This window comes from Coptis chinensis, chromosome 1, assembly GCF_015680905.1.
Source record: "Coptis chinensis isolate HL-2020 chromosome 1, ASM1568090v1, whole genome shotgun sequence".
Classification (NCBI taxonomy): Eukaryota; Viridiplantae; Streptophyta; class Magnoliopsida; order Ranunculales; family Ranunculaceae; genus Coptis; species Coptis chinensis.
The window spans coordinates 6,846,060-6,858,875 of record NC_141456.1 but is presented as its reverse complement, the minus strand read 5'-3'; the positions used below and the strand labels follow the sequence as shown (position 1 = coordinate 6,858,875).

The window sequence follows — 12,816 nt, the reverse complement described above, 5'->3', positions numbered from 1 at the left end:
AAACTGTAGTACAAGACATTTCCCCTTCTACATCAATAACTGAAGATCTCGATCTGAATGATCTGCCTGAGGTACCTCCTATAACCGTTAATGAATTTGTTGGGTTAGAAAGTCTTGAACCTAGACAATCACAAAGAACTAGTAAGGGAGTTCCTAAGAAACAATATGAACCAGACATCAAAGCCAATGCCAAATATCCAGCCTATAACTAACTCTATGTCTAACCATAGCCTTTCTGAGTCACATGCACTTGTCATAAATCAATTATCTATTGTATCTATTCCTAGTACCGTGCAGGATGCTTTGAAAGATTCAAAATGGAAGAAAACAATGAATGAAGAATTAGAAGCCCTTCAAAAGAATGTAACATGGGAGGTAGTTGATATGCCTGTTGGAATGAAGACTGTTGGATGTCGTTGGGTGTTTACTATGAAGCTTAATGCAGATGGAACTATTAATAGATATAACGCGAGATTGGTTGTCAAAGGATATACACAGCGTTATGGAATTGATTATGAGAAGACTTTTGCACCTGTGGCGAAAATCAATACGGTCCGAATTTTAATTTCGCTTGCAGCAAATAAAGATTGGCCCTTGCACCAGCTTGATGTGAAGAATGCATTCCTAAATGGGAATTTGGAGGAAAAAGTATACATGGATATGCCTCAAGGTGTGAATAATCATCCCAAAGATGTTGGGAAGGTGTGTAAACTGAAGAAGGCTTTGTATGGTCTGAAACAGTCTCCAAGAGCTTGGTTTGGAAGACTTACATATTCAATGAGAGTTTTTGGGTACAAACAGAGCAATTCTAACCATACCTTGTTTATCAAACACAAGGATGGTAAGATTACAGCTCTAATTGTGTATGTTGATGACATGATCTTTAAAGGATATAATCCAAGAAAATAAATGAATTACGAAGTATTTGTGGGAAGAATTTGAAATGAAGGATTTAGGACAAGCTGAAGTATTTTTAAGGGTATTGAAGTTGTAAGGTCTGAAAATGGGATTTCACTCTCACATAGGAAGTATGTCCTAGATTTGCTTCTTTGAAGCAAACAGAATGTTGGATTGCAAACCTATGGAGACACCTATTGAGATGAATCATGGACTCGTCATTCATCCCCGATCAAGTTCCTATCGATGAAAGAAGGTATCGATCTTGTAGGAAGGTTAATTTATCTCTCTCATACTAGACCTGATATTGCTTATGCTATGAGTGTGGTTAGTCAGTTTATGCATTGTCCTAGTGAAGAACATATAGATGCAGTCTATCGTATCTTGAAGTATTTGAAGAAGGCACCTGACAAAGGTTTACTGTTTGAAAAATATAATGTGTTGGATATTGTAGGATACACCGGATCTGATTGAATTGGGTGATGATAAAAGCCGATAGACATTCTACATCAGGATATTTCACTTTTGTCGGTGGAAATCTTGTAACTTGGCGTAGTAAGAAGTAGAAAGTTGTTGCTAGATCGAGTGCAGACGCTGAATTTCGAGGTCTGGCATAGGGAGTATGTGAATTGTTGTGGATCCGTACTGTCTTGATGGAATTGGGCTTCAAGCTTCAAAAGTCTATGGATTTATATTGTGATAACCAAGCCGCCATTCAAATTGCACATAACCCAGTTCAGCATGATCGAACAAAGCATGTGGAGGTTGATCGTTATTTTATTAAAGAAAATCTCGACAGGAAGGTTATTCATTTTCCGTTCGTAACCTCAGAGGAGCAATTAGCTGATGTTCTTACTAAAAGTGTATCTCACAAGGTGTTTGACAGCTCAGTTGACAAGTTGGGTATGATTGACATCTATGCATCAACTTGAGGGAGAGTGTAGAAAGTTGTATATTGCTTTTTATGTATAGAGCGCGGCCTGCTTCGGATAAAACATGTATAGAAGCGACCTGCGCCTCGGACCGAAGTTCCATAACTAGAAGCGCGACCAGCTTCGTCTCCGATAAAGCAGAGCGACCCACCACCTGCGTGTTCTTCATATCACCGACTGTTTTGTTTCTTATTTTGTAACCTCTATATAAACAATTATAACCTCTTTAAAATTCAATCAAGTAAATGTATAACTTGAATTGAATCCTTTGGTTTAACATTCTGGCAGGTTGCAATGACCTCTGGCAGCCGGGGACTTGATGTTTGTTGTATTGAGATTGTTGGATGGAAATTGGTGATTAGTTACCAAAGTTTATGACCATCAAATTAAGTGCTTACTACATCGAATCACTAAACCCACCCATCATCATGATTAACAGTTTAAAACATAATAAAAGAAGAGTTTAGAACACGAGGGCGTAGCCTCCAACTTTCTACTAGTGAGCGTCCATGGAGAACAGTGTGAGTTCAACATGCTAAAATCATAGTAGAAAAGTTAAAACAATCTAGATCTTTCCATCAACATCGGAAATCGCGCAACACGGCGTGTCATAGTCGAAATCATGCGAGATGGACCACATGTCTTGCCACTTGTTCGCTTGTTAAGGTCGAGCACGGTGTATGAGAAAACATTTTTGAAATGATGTGGTCGGTGTTATAAGCAACCATAATGTACTGATCAATACAGTTTTCATTGATCTCAATCAATTGGTAATTTGGTATGCATAAACTTTTAATTTAGAGATACGTGAGATGTGAATCGAAATTTGGCTTTCTTTTAAGAAAGAGTAACAACCCTAATATGGAAATAAGGGTAGACCACTTTGACTGTTGATCAGCGCGCACAACAGAACCTTTGGGATCAAACACCACTTACGTTTAAAGTGTAAACGAACTTATATATAATTAGGCTCAACAGTCTAGATGCATAATCGAAATGTATGAGAAGTAAAAAAGATCTTAATATATGTAAGGTAAGACTTAAGAGAGAGTATGGCAGGTATATAGATGCAGTATGCATGCAGTATAGGCCAAAAGAATGTGTATGTGTCTTTATTGATAAGAAAGCAGCCTGTAAATTTACATATCGATCAGCCGGTGAGTTTAGATATTTTAGAAGATTGCTTATAGATTAATCCAGGGGGGCTTAATTACACATTGTACGTATGTACACATATACGTAATATTCCGTTCTTCAGTAGCATTAGGTCCAAAATCGAATTGAAGTGTTTTAGCTATGAGAGGTCCTCTAATTGAAGTGCTTTGGCTATGTTATATTACGTATAACATAGCCAATAAACCATTATTACTGAAGTACTGAGAGGTCCTTAGCATCCCCTTGAGAGGTCCTTGGCATTCTGCCTCTTCTGCAGATCTGCCCTTTCCTGTGTTTGTGGCTATAAATAAACCATTATTATCTCGTAGAACATAGCCAATGCCAATACAGTTGGTGTACTTATTATAACTTGCATCAATATTAAGTTTACAGTTTTCTAATTTTATCCCCCTTCCAGAACTTAGGCCAATTAGTTTTAGGGTTATTTAGACTTTGGTCCTACTTATTTAGAGGTATTTAGGTTTTAGTCCTAAAATTATCGATTATTAGGCTTTAGTCCTACTTTCATCTGTTGACCTTGAGTCGTCTCAGTTGACTGTGGTCAAACTATTTTATAATAATATATTTTTCATTTTTTATCAAAATGGCCAAACTACCCTTCAGCGTACCACCATTGGATCATTTCTTATTCACATTTCTTATTTAGAGTTATACAGAACAAATAATTGCATAAAATCAAATCAGAAGGCATCGATTCCCCCGCAACTAATTTAAACACAATATATACAATTTTTTTTTAATAAATCATCATCCACTCTAAAATATTAACAGATCAAATGAATGATCTAAAGATCTACAACGTTATCTCCAGATCTTCATCAATAAAACTCGATCAACATTGCATATATCAGATAAGCGAAGCAAGAACAATTAACTCCAAACAGATCAGATTTAAAAAAGCGAGTAAAGCCAAAATTATTTAGAAGTAGAAACTCATGTTCATCTCAACAGAAACAAAGATAACATCACCCCATTGACAAGACTTACATAACATCAAAAGACAAGATCCATAACCTAAACCAACTAAATCCCAGATCATACACTAAATCTCGATGATCTAAGAAAGCTGACCACAATCAGCAACGACAACAGGCCTTTTACAAGTTCCAGATTGAGATCCAACCTTCTCAACGTCATTCACAAAATTCATACCTTCAACAACTTGCCCAAACATAACATGTTTCCCATCAAGCCAAGCAGTCTTATCGATCAGATGAAAAAAACGAGATCCATTAGTTCCGAGTCCAAGTGTTAGCCATTGAGAGAATTCCGGCCCAAGATGTTTCCTAACGAAATTCTCATCGAAAACTTAGCACCATAGATTGATTAACCACTGTTCCATTCCCGGAGTGAAGTCACCGCCTTGACACATGAAACCCGGAATCACATAGTGGAATGATGAGCCCTTGTAGTGTAGTGGTTTACCGCCACCTTTACCCTTTCTCCCCGTGGTAGAGGGCACGGAATTTTCAACAGTTTTCGGGACTACGTCAGCGTATAGTTCCATCACGATATGCCCGACTGGTGCCCCACCGACGGTCATGTTGAAAAAAACTTTAGGGTTTGCCATCTTGATTTTTTATTTTATTTTTTGGTTTTATGAGAGAAGACGAACTGTCGAACAAAATGGGGGGAGTCTCTCTATCTCACCTATTTTCTCGAGATGCGAATAAGAAATGATCAAAAGACTTATATAATTTCATCCCTCACAGTTTGACACGTGGTGTTAAAAAACAATTCAATATAAAGTAGCGTGTCAAGCACGCTGAAGGGTAGTTTGGCCATTTTGATAAAAAAATGAAAAATATATTATTATAAAATGGTTTGACCGTAGTCAATTGAGACGACTCAAGGTCAATAGATGAAAGTAGGACTAAAGCCTAATAATCGATAATTTTAGGACTAAAACCTAAATACCCCTAAATAAGTAGGACCAAAGTCTAAATAACCCTTAGTTTTATCCTCCTCTCAGTTCTTTCATCTAGAAGTTTACCCCCCAAGATCACACCACATCCAAGTCAACTGTTATCTTTTTTGTCAATGCATGTAAAAAGACTTCATTGTCCTTTGTCATTTTAATAGTTTTCTAGCTTTACCCCGCCTAACTTAGGCCAATTAGCTTTATCTTTCTAGTTCTTTCATCTAGAGGTTTATCCCCCAGAACTTAAGCCAATTATCTTTACCTCCTAGTTCTTTCATTTAGAGGTTTACCCTCCAAGACCACAACACATTCAAGTCAACTGAGTTTGACCGTAATGTTTTTGGTCAAGACAAATGAAAAGATTCTAATGCTCTTTTCTAGGTATAATTACATAAATATCCTGTGACTTTGGCAAATACAAAATTGGAATTCAAATCATCTATGACACGTGTCATGATCTTGTGAACTCTATCCGACAGCCATACACCACTCTAAGGGTGTGGATGTCATTTGATAAGGATTGATATATAACAAAATATATAAAATATATAAAATATATAATTTATTTATTTATTTATTTATTGTATAAAATATTATATAAAATCATAAACTAATAATATAAAATTGTAATAACAAAATAATAATAATAAATGATAAATATATATATTTATACTAGTTTTTATAGTGGTAAAATGAATTATTCAAAGCAAATAAAATTTTAATTAATTTTAATTTTCGGATCGGATATTTATCCGATATCGGATTCGGATATCCGAAATCGGATTCGGATAATTTTTTTAATATTCATTGGATTCGGATACGGGTTCGGATATCAGTATAAATTTTCGGATTCGGATACAGCCATATCCGAATCCGAACCTATCCCTTTGCACCCATAAATGGTAGTGATGGTGTATAACCGTCGGATATAGTTCACAAGATCGTGACATACAATATCGTGACATGTGTCCTAGATGATTTGAATTCCAATTTTGTATTTGCCAAAGTCACAGGGTATTTATGTAATTATACCTAGAAAATGGCATTAGAGTCTTTTCATTTGTCTTGACCAAAAACATTATGGTCAAACTCAGTTGACTTGGATGTGTTGTGGTCTTGGGGGGTAAATCTCTAAATGAAAGACCTAGGGGGGTAAAGCTAATTGGCTTAAGTTCTGGGGATAAACTTCTAGATGAAATAATTGGGAGGATAAAACTAATTGGCCTAAATTATGGGGGGTAAAGCTAGAAAACTATTAAAAGAACAAAGAGCAATGAAATCTTTTTACATGCATTGACCAAAAAAATAACAGTTGACTTGGATGTGGTGGGGGGGGGGGGCAATTATTTTATCTATTGGCCAGTTTTTAGGTGGCCTATACCATAAATGTATCCATTCCTTCTCATCCAGCCATGCAGGTGATCATAGTCCCATAGTTTAATATTTAGTAGCATACCACAACGCTTTAAATTAGTAAGTTCCTAAATCACAAATCGAGCAAGCAAATATTATCTGGTATAGGTATAATAGTACTTAAATTAGATAATCTCTGGTTGGTATTAGGGCTGGCAATGGGTTGGATCGGTCCGGATATAGGCAAATCCAAAACCGATCCGCTTTTCAACAATACAGATCTAGAACTGGACCCGACCCGAACGGATATTTGAGTTAGAGAACCAGAATTGAATCGAAAACTTTTTTTTTATTCCGGATCCAATCCGTTCCGAACCAATAAGCTCAATTTCAACCCGGTGAACCGAGTTTTTAATAATTGGATCCTAATTTTCGTTATATAAATATTAAATAATTTTTTTTTGCTAAATACAAAAGCAAGATATACAAATAAAAAAGGCATAATGAATGATTTGAAATCCAAATTTGTAGTAGAAACCATCTTTTTATTATGTAAAAAAATATCGTAATATTACATATGTATTTTGTATATCTTATTTTGGAACTTTAAATATTACAATGTTGTATAAGGTAATAGAAATATATGGTGGAGGAAAATTAGAAAGAATAAGACTAAAAATTTTAATTGGATTAGGCCCATAACGGTTCGGTACATACTTAATCCAGAACCAATCCAATAAGAGTCCGGTTCTGATTTTCAAGACTCAGAACCGGTCCAATATACTAACTACCTGTCCCAGACCCGTTTTTATTGGTTCGGACCGGATCGGGTATTGGTTCTTACCCGACCCATTGCCAGCCCTAGTTGGTACTATAAAATGATAGCATTTCCAAATAAATAGCGTAGCTCTCGGGTTCAAGGTATTATCCCGCAATGCTACAGTTGTGTTGTGTGTGCCACGTGTTAGTTTGTGTCCTTATAGTCAATTGGTGATACATAGATTTTACACTATGTTTCCCAATCTTTATTAAGCTCAATTTTATTATATCCCTAAGATTGAACTTTGATAGATATATGTTCTGTATCTTAAGAGAAGTATGTACATCAAACAGGTTATTCAAAATATTTAATTATTTTCTAAGCCCTATTATTTATATCTAATAAGATCAGATACATGTGTATATAGATGGTTATATGTTATATCCGGTGGGATTTTACCATTTGGAAGATCAGGTATCCAAGATTCAGACTATTTGCAAGACTTGCCTTGGTCTATGCCAAAACAAGCTGGATTGCTTGTCAGATTCTATACGTACAAGCTGAACTGTTAGAGTAATTGCCTCTTATGAGGTCAATTTACTGTCTCAAATCTCAACTTTCATGTTCACACGCCGTTAATAATCCAATACAGATTGGGATTATATTGGGATTGGAATTGAAAGCCGTGGAGATTGGGATTAGCTTGTGTAATATTGCTAGGATTACACAAAAGGTAGTAGTAGCTTCAGATTTTTTGAGATTAATACAAATTCTAAAGGAAATAGAGATTGAGCAACCTTCATGGACGTACTGAAATCTCATAACTTCAATTAAAAGTCTCTTACTAAGGCTTCATGATGAAGTGAATTTAATTCATGTTTACAGAGAGAAAAACAGAGCAACATATCATCTGGCAAAACTTTCGGTAATCTTTGCAGCCTCTTGTATTTAATTACACCCCGGCCCCTTTATGTAATAGATTAAGTTCTATAGTAGCTAGAGGAAGATGTAACTGATATTTATGAGAAGTTATAATCCAGATGGAGCTCTGCAAAATGCGAGCATCATTTCTAAAAAAAAAAAAAATCAAATTCACTGTCACCCTAAGCAGGTATATTGAACTTGACTGAATCTAGAGTCAACCTAAAACGCGTGATAGTCAAACCATGTCAAATGGTAACTCAAAAAATACTACCTCACTACAGAAGGTAATTTTAATTTGGTGTATTATTGGTGACATTTCAATCAAAAACCGAAAAAAAAAGAAAAAACTCCCCACCCGTTGCAATTTGCAACACCCTGGTTTATGCCATTAAGAAGTATCCCGTAAGCAGATCAAGATGGTCTGAATCTCTTCTAGCTAGCCATGACCTTTCTTTTCCAGAGCTCACAAATTCATTTTTTTATTTTTAAAGAAAAAACAACGACAACAACAACAACTCTAGACATTAGCCTAAATATTTGTTCACATGGGGAATGGAGAATCAAATAATATATAGTTATAAACATCGAAACCCTAGGTTCAGTTGGTGGCCAACCTACCAACGTTGCATGCATGGCGGCAGACAGGCTCAACACCCCGTACCTTCAATATCACGAAATAGTACACATCTTCAAACTTGCCCACAACACCACATTCAACTTTATAAGCTTAAAATAATTTTTTTTCTTGAAGTGATAGTAAATTCTATACTCCCAATGATCATATTATAATGATAATGGTGAAAAAGTAGACATTGGAACCCTAGGTTTGACTTGGGTTTGAATTTTGGTTCCTCTATAAAACCCAAGTTTTGGTTTCCGTTTCTCTTCTCTTTTGTTGCTGAAAACCAACATATATTCCTAAAGGAAAGAAGGAAGAACGTGATGATGCCTTTGACGTTTTTATGCTTAGTATTATGGCTTCATTTTACTCATCTGCATGTCCTTAGGGCCTCTACTACAGATGCCCAACAAGGTAATAACTTACACTTCATGTAATTGTGTCTTGTGATCAGTTTTCTATGGAAGATTAAACTTCTAAATATTCAGTCCTGGCCCCTTTTTCAGTTCTTGAGACGACGAAAGTGGCTTATGTAGCGGCGCCTGATGGAAGTGTTGTATCATTCCACAAGGTAGTTAAGGACTACAGTCTTCATTTATAATTTATTCAAACTAGTGTTCTTATTGTTTTGCTCATTAAACCAACTTAATTTTTGTCCTCAGGAGCTTCTTGATGCAGCCCGGCAGCGGGCGCTGTGGTTAGTAAACAACAACTTGGAGGAAGGAAAATGGTACTGGGGACATTTCCGTAATGAAGGACACTATAAATAATGGACTTGAGAGAGATGCTTCAAAGATTTCAGGTGCAACCCATTCTGTTGGAAAATGTGATAATGATGGGAAGAAAGAGTTGAATGTAAAATGTAAACTTATCCGTGACAGAAGTCTCCTTCCTGCGAAGTTGAATAAGGGCGGTTTCATAGCTTTTAGTGCTGATTATCATATGGCCATACCTCACCCACCTAAGAACAACTGAAGAAAGCTATGGTGCTATTGTCTACCATGTTTTATTTTCTATAGCTAGATATTGTAGTGAAAAGAAGAGTCAGATATATCATACATGTATGTATGCAATATATATTTAACTAAGTTTTGATTTACCTTTCAATTTATTTAGGACAAGTATTGTGATAATCAACTAATGACATGTTCTTGTTTTGATTTTGTGGTATACAAATATAATCAAACTCTAGAAAAGGAGCACAACGAGATGAGTGGCTTATGGTTCAATTTGAATATCTTCTTGTTTGGATGCAGGAATCAGTAATAATGCTCCAATGAACTCACTTGGATCAACAGAAAAGAACATGAATAATCAGGTTTCTATCTCTAGCTCCCTTATACATACAACTACATTAATCTAGAGATGCAGAAATCTACCAAATTCATAGATTCGGTAACTAAGATCACAGTTAAACATGGTGTACTGTGCGACTACGAAGTATAATTTAAGCCACTCTGAAGTTTTAAGATGATATAATATTTAGTTTAGTTTATATCTACTTTTGAATATTTTTAAGGGAGGGCAGATCCTATTGATTCATGCATTATTATTATGCATAAATACACAATCTATACAAGATAAACCATAAGAATTAAGGCATATACTCATGCATGTTCACAATTTAAGAATCTTTCCGAGGTTTCCTGCGGATGATATACACACATTTCCTATGATTTTGTTGCTTGTTATTCCGTCTTAACACTCGTCCTCTTTCATCTTAATCTTAGAATTATAACAAAAAGACATCGAGCTCTGCCAGTATGGGAAGTCTTGTGGCTGATACATATAATCTCCCAAATACCAACCAACTCAACTTTGCAGTCTCATCTGAGGTCACTCCAGAGTCTCATGATGAAGAAAATGAATCACAAAAAGCTTCTTCGGGCCTCTAATGAGATTGCAAACCTGATGGATGTGGATTATTATAGTGGATGGCCACAGCCTCGTCGCACGCCTCCAATCCACAATAGTGTACCCAAGGATGAAGACAATGCTGAACCTTAAAATAATGATCTTAGGATCAAAATTTTGCCCCCTAGAAATCCGTCACCTGTCTGTTCTATAACCACTATTTGCTATCAGCTTAAAGCTTAGAGTGGCAAGTGTGATACCTAAGTTTTGTTTGATCAGTAGTAAAACTAGTACTGTACATCTCTTATGGCTACTTAAGTTCCTTTTTTATGACATTATTTCGTTTTAGTTTTCTGAAATTATTCCATACTATATTATTTAGGTTCTGGTTAGTAGCCAAGCATCGATACTTTCTTTTAGGAATTGAAGAAGGCTAGATCAAGGTCTATACATACACGACTCAAAAGTATAACGACACTTAGGTTAAATGAAAAGGCCACATCCAACTTAATTTACACTAAGTTTATGAAAAAGGAGAAGTAATAAGTAAAGACATTACCTATGCGAATCAAAATTATTTGCATAAATTTTGGCATTTTGAGTTCTTACTCCGCACGAGATTTCTTATTGACAGAATGACAGGGATCAAATTTTCTTGACGGAAACATAAAAGTATGTGCATTCGCGGCTACAATATATGCAACTTAGGGGTAAGTGGGCAATGCTCACAAATTCATAGCAAGGCCGACGACCGGCCTGTAAAAGGTTTGGGTTGGACCGAACCACATGCAACTTCCGGGCATTGCTCGCAAATTCATATCAAGGCCCAAGATCGGCCTGTAAATTTTTTTACTTGTGCACATACAAACAAGCAAAATGTCTCCTCATAAGTTGTTCAGCAAACGCATTATAGCTCATATGCTCGGCAAACTTCAGGCAACATGACCTAAAGAGCTACATATTCAAAGGCTGATAATTTAATGTGATCAATGGTCTGGTTAAAAGATCAGATTTAGCTGGAACTTGGATATACAAACCATAATAAAAAGACCATATGGCACGAACTTCAGGAGCAATCCCCTTCCACAATTCTTTCTGCCATTACAAAGTTTTAAGAGAGAATAATGTCAATTTTTTTGCCATATATATCTCTGAGTCCATCGGTCAAGTTGTGACTAAACCTAAACTCTAAATAGAGTTACATGTTTATCGCTTGATCATGATTTTTCATGTGCACCCAAACGGATCACTCGAGACTCAAGAGTTGCAGCTAGAAAACATTGATAAAAAATTAAATGTAAGCATTATTCTCCTATTAAATTGTCAATTTCTTTATAAACTCGAATTTATGGGAAGTGGTCAATTCTATTAATATTTTAAAAGAGTTTTGGGAGCCATAAGTGGGACCACATCCACACCTAGTCTTTGGGGTTAACACTCACGCTCAACGACCAGATGCTCTGATACGAGGAGAGGACCAACGAGAGGGCTAACAGGGGCTATATAGCCCACCCTAAGAAACAGTCAAAGAAGGAATAAACAAAAAAAAAAAAAACATAAAGCAGCTGGTAGTCTAGTACCATATTAAAGCACTCTCGTTTCTTGTTGATTTTAAAAGTCCAATCCAGTCCATGATTTTTAAGAAATTGCAATTGAAGTCCAGTCTCACAAATGCTCAGCATAAACCCATCCGAATTGCAACCGAAGCCCAGTCCCAACAAAGGCCAGCCGCACTTGACCACTATCAACACACCCTATTAGGACCATTAACACTCTTGGATGTTCTACGTCATAAACAAAAGCCAAAAGATCCAAAGGTTAGGGATTGGGGTGGTTGGCCCGTGTCATACGACACTAAAAAGCCCCAGTAGAAACTTGGCGAAAAAAGCCCAACGGCTCACCCAAAAAGTCTAGCCGGCATTAAGTCATTTGTTGACTTCAGACAATGATCCAATACTCTCATTGCCACTTATTATACTGTCCACGCCCCATAAGCTTTAAGATCCGCCACGTTATAAGCATTATAAGTAGATCTAAATGTTAGGATTGGTTTTTGGGACACCACCCTAATTTGTTATATAGATTATTATTAAGTTATTAATCTCATTGTTTTTTGTTTAAGCATTGGAAAAAAAAAAAAAAAACCTAAAATAAAATCCTTTTTTTTTTGTATAATTTATCTTGAATGTTGATTTGTTATAAAATTGAAATTGGTGTATACTTGTATTGTGTGAGCTATAACTATATTTTATTGGAATATTGAATATAATGTATGTGATTATGGTTGTCTAGGTTTGTAGTGACTACGCTCACTATTTTGTCCATTTTGAGTAATAGAATATAATGAAAATGATCACTCTTTTATTTACAATGTTAGTTA

The 12,816-nt window shown here is 35.9% G+C and overlaps 1 long non-coding RNA gene and 1 pseudogene across 1 annotated transcript; one reads left to right on the top strand and one right to left on the bottom strand.

Annotated features, from left to right (window-relative positions):
* Nucleotides 1-3,760: 3,760 nt before the first annotated feature.
* On the bottom strand, nt 3,761-4,779 carry LOC147521747 (peptidyl-prolyl cis-trans isomerase 2-like; annotated as a pseudogene).
* Nucleotides 4,780-8,856: 4,077 nt separating this feature from the next.
* Nucleotides 8,857-10,818, top strand: LOC147521746 (uncharacterized). Its single transcript, XR_015194477.1, has 5 exons — nt 8,857-8,996; nt 9,089-9,153; nt 9,245-9,384; nt 9,839-9,900; nt 10,313-10,818. It is a non-coding gene; the product is annotated as an uncharacterized LOC147521746 (long non-coding RNA).
* Nucleotides 10,819-12,816: the final 1,998 nt, after the last annotated feature.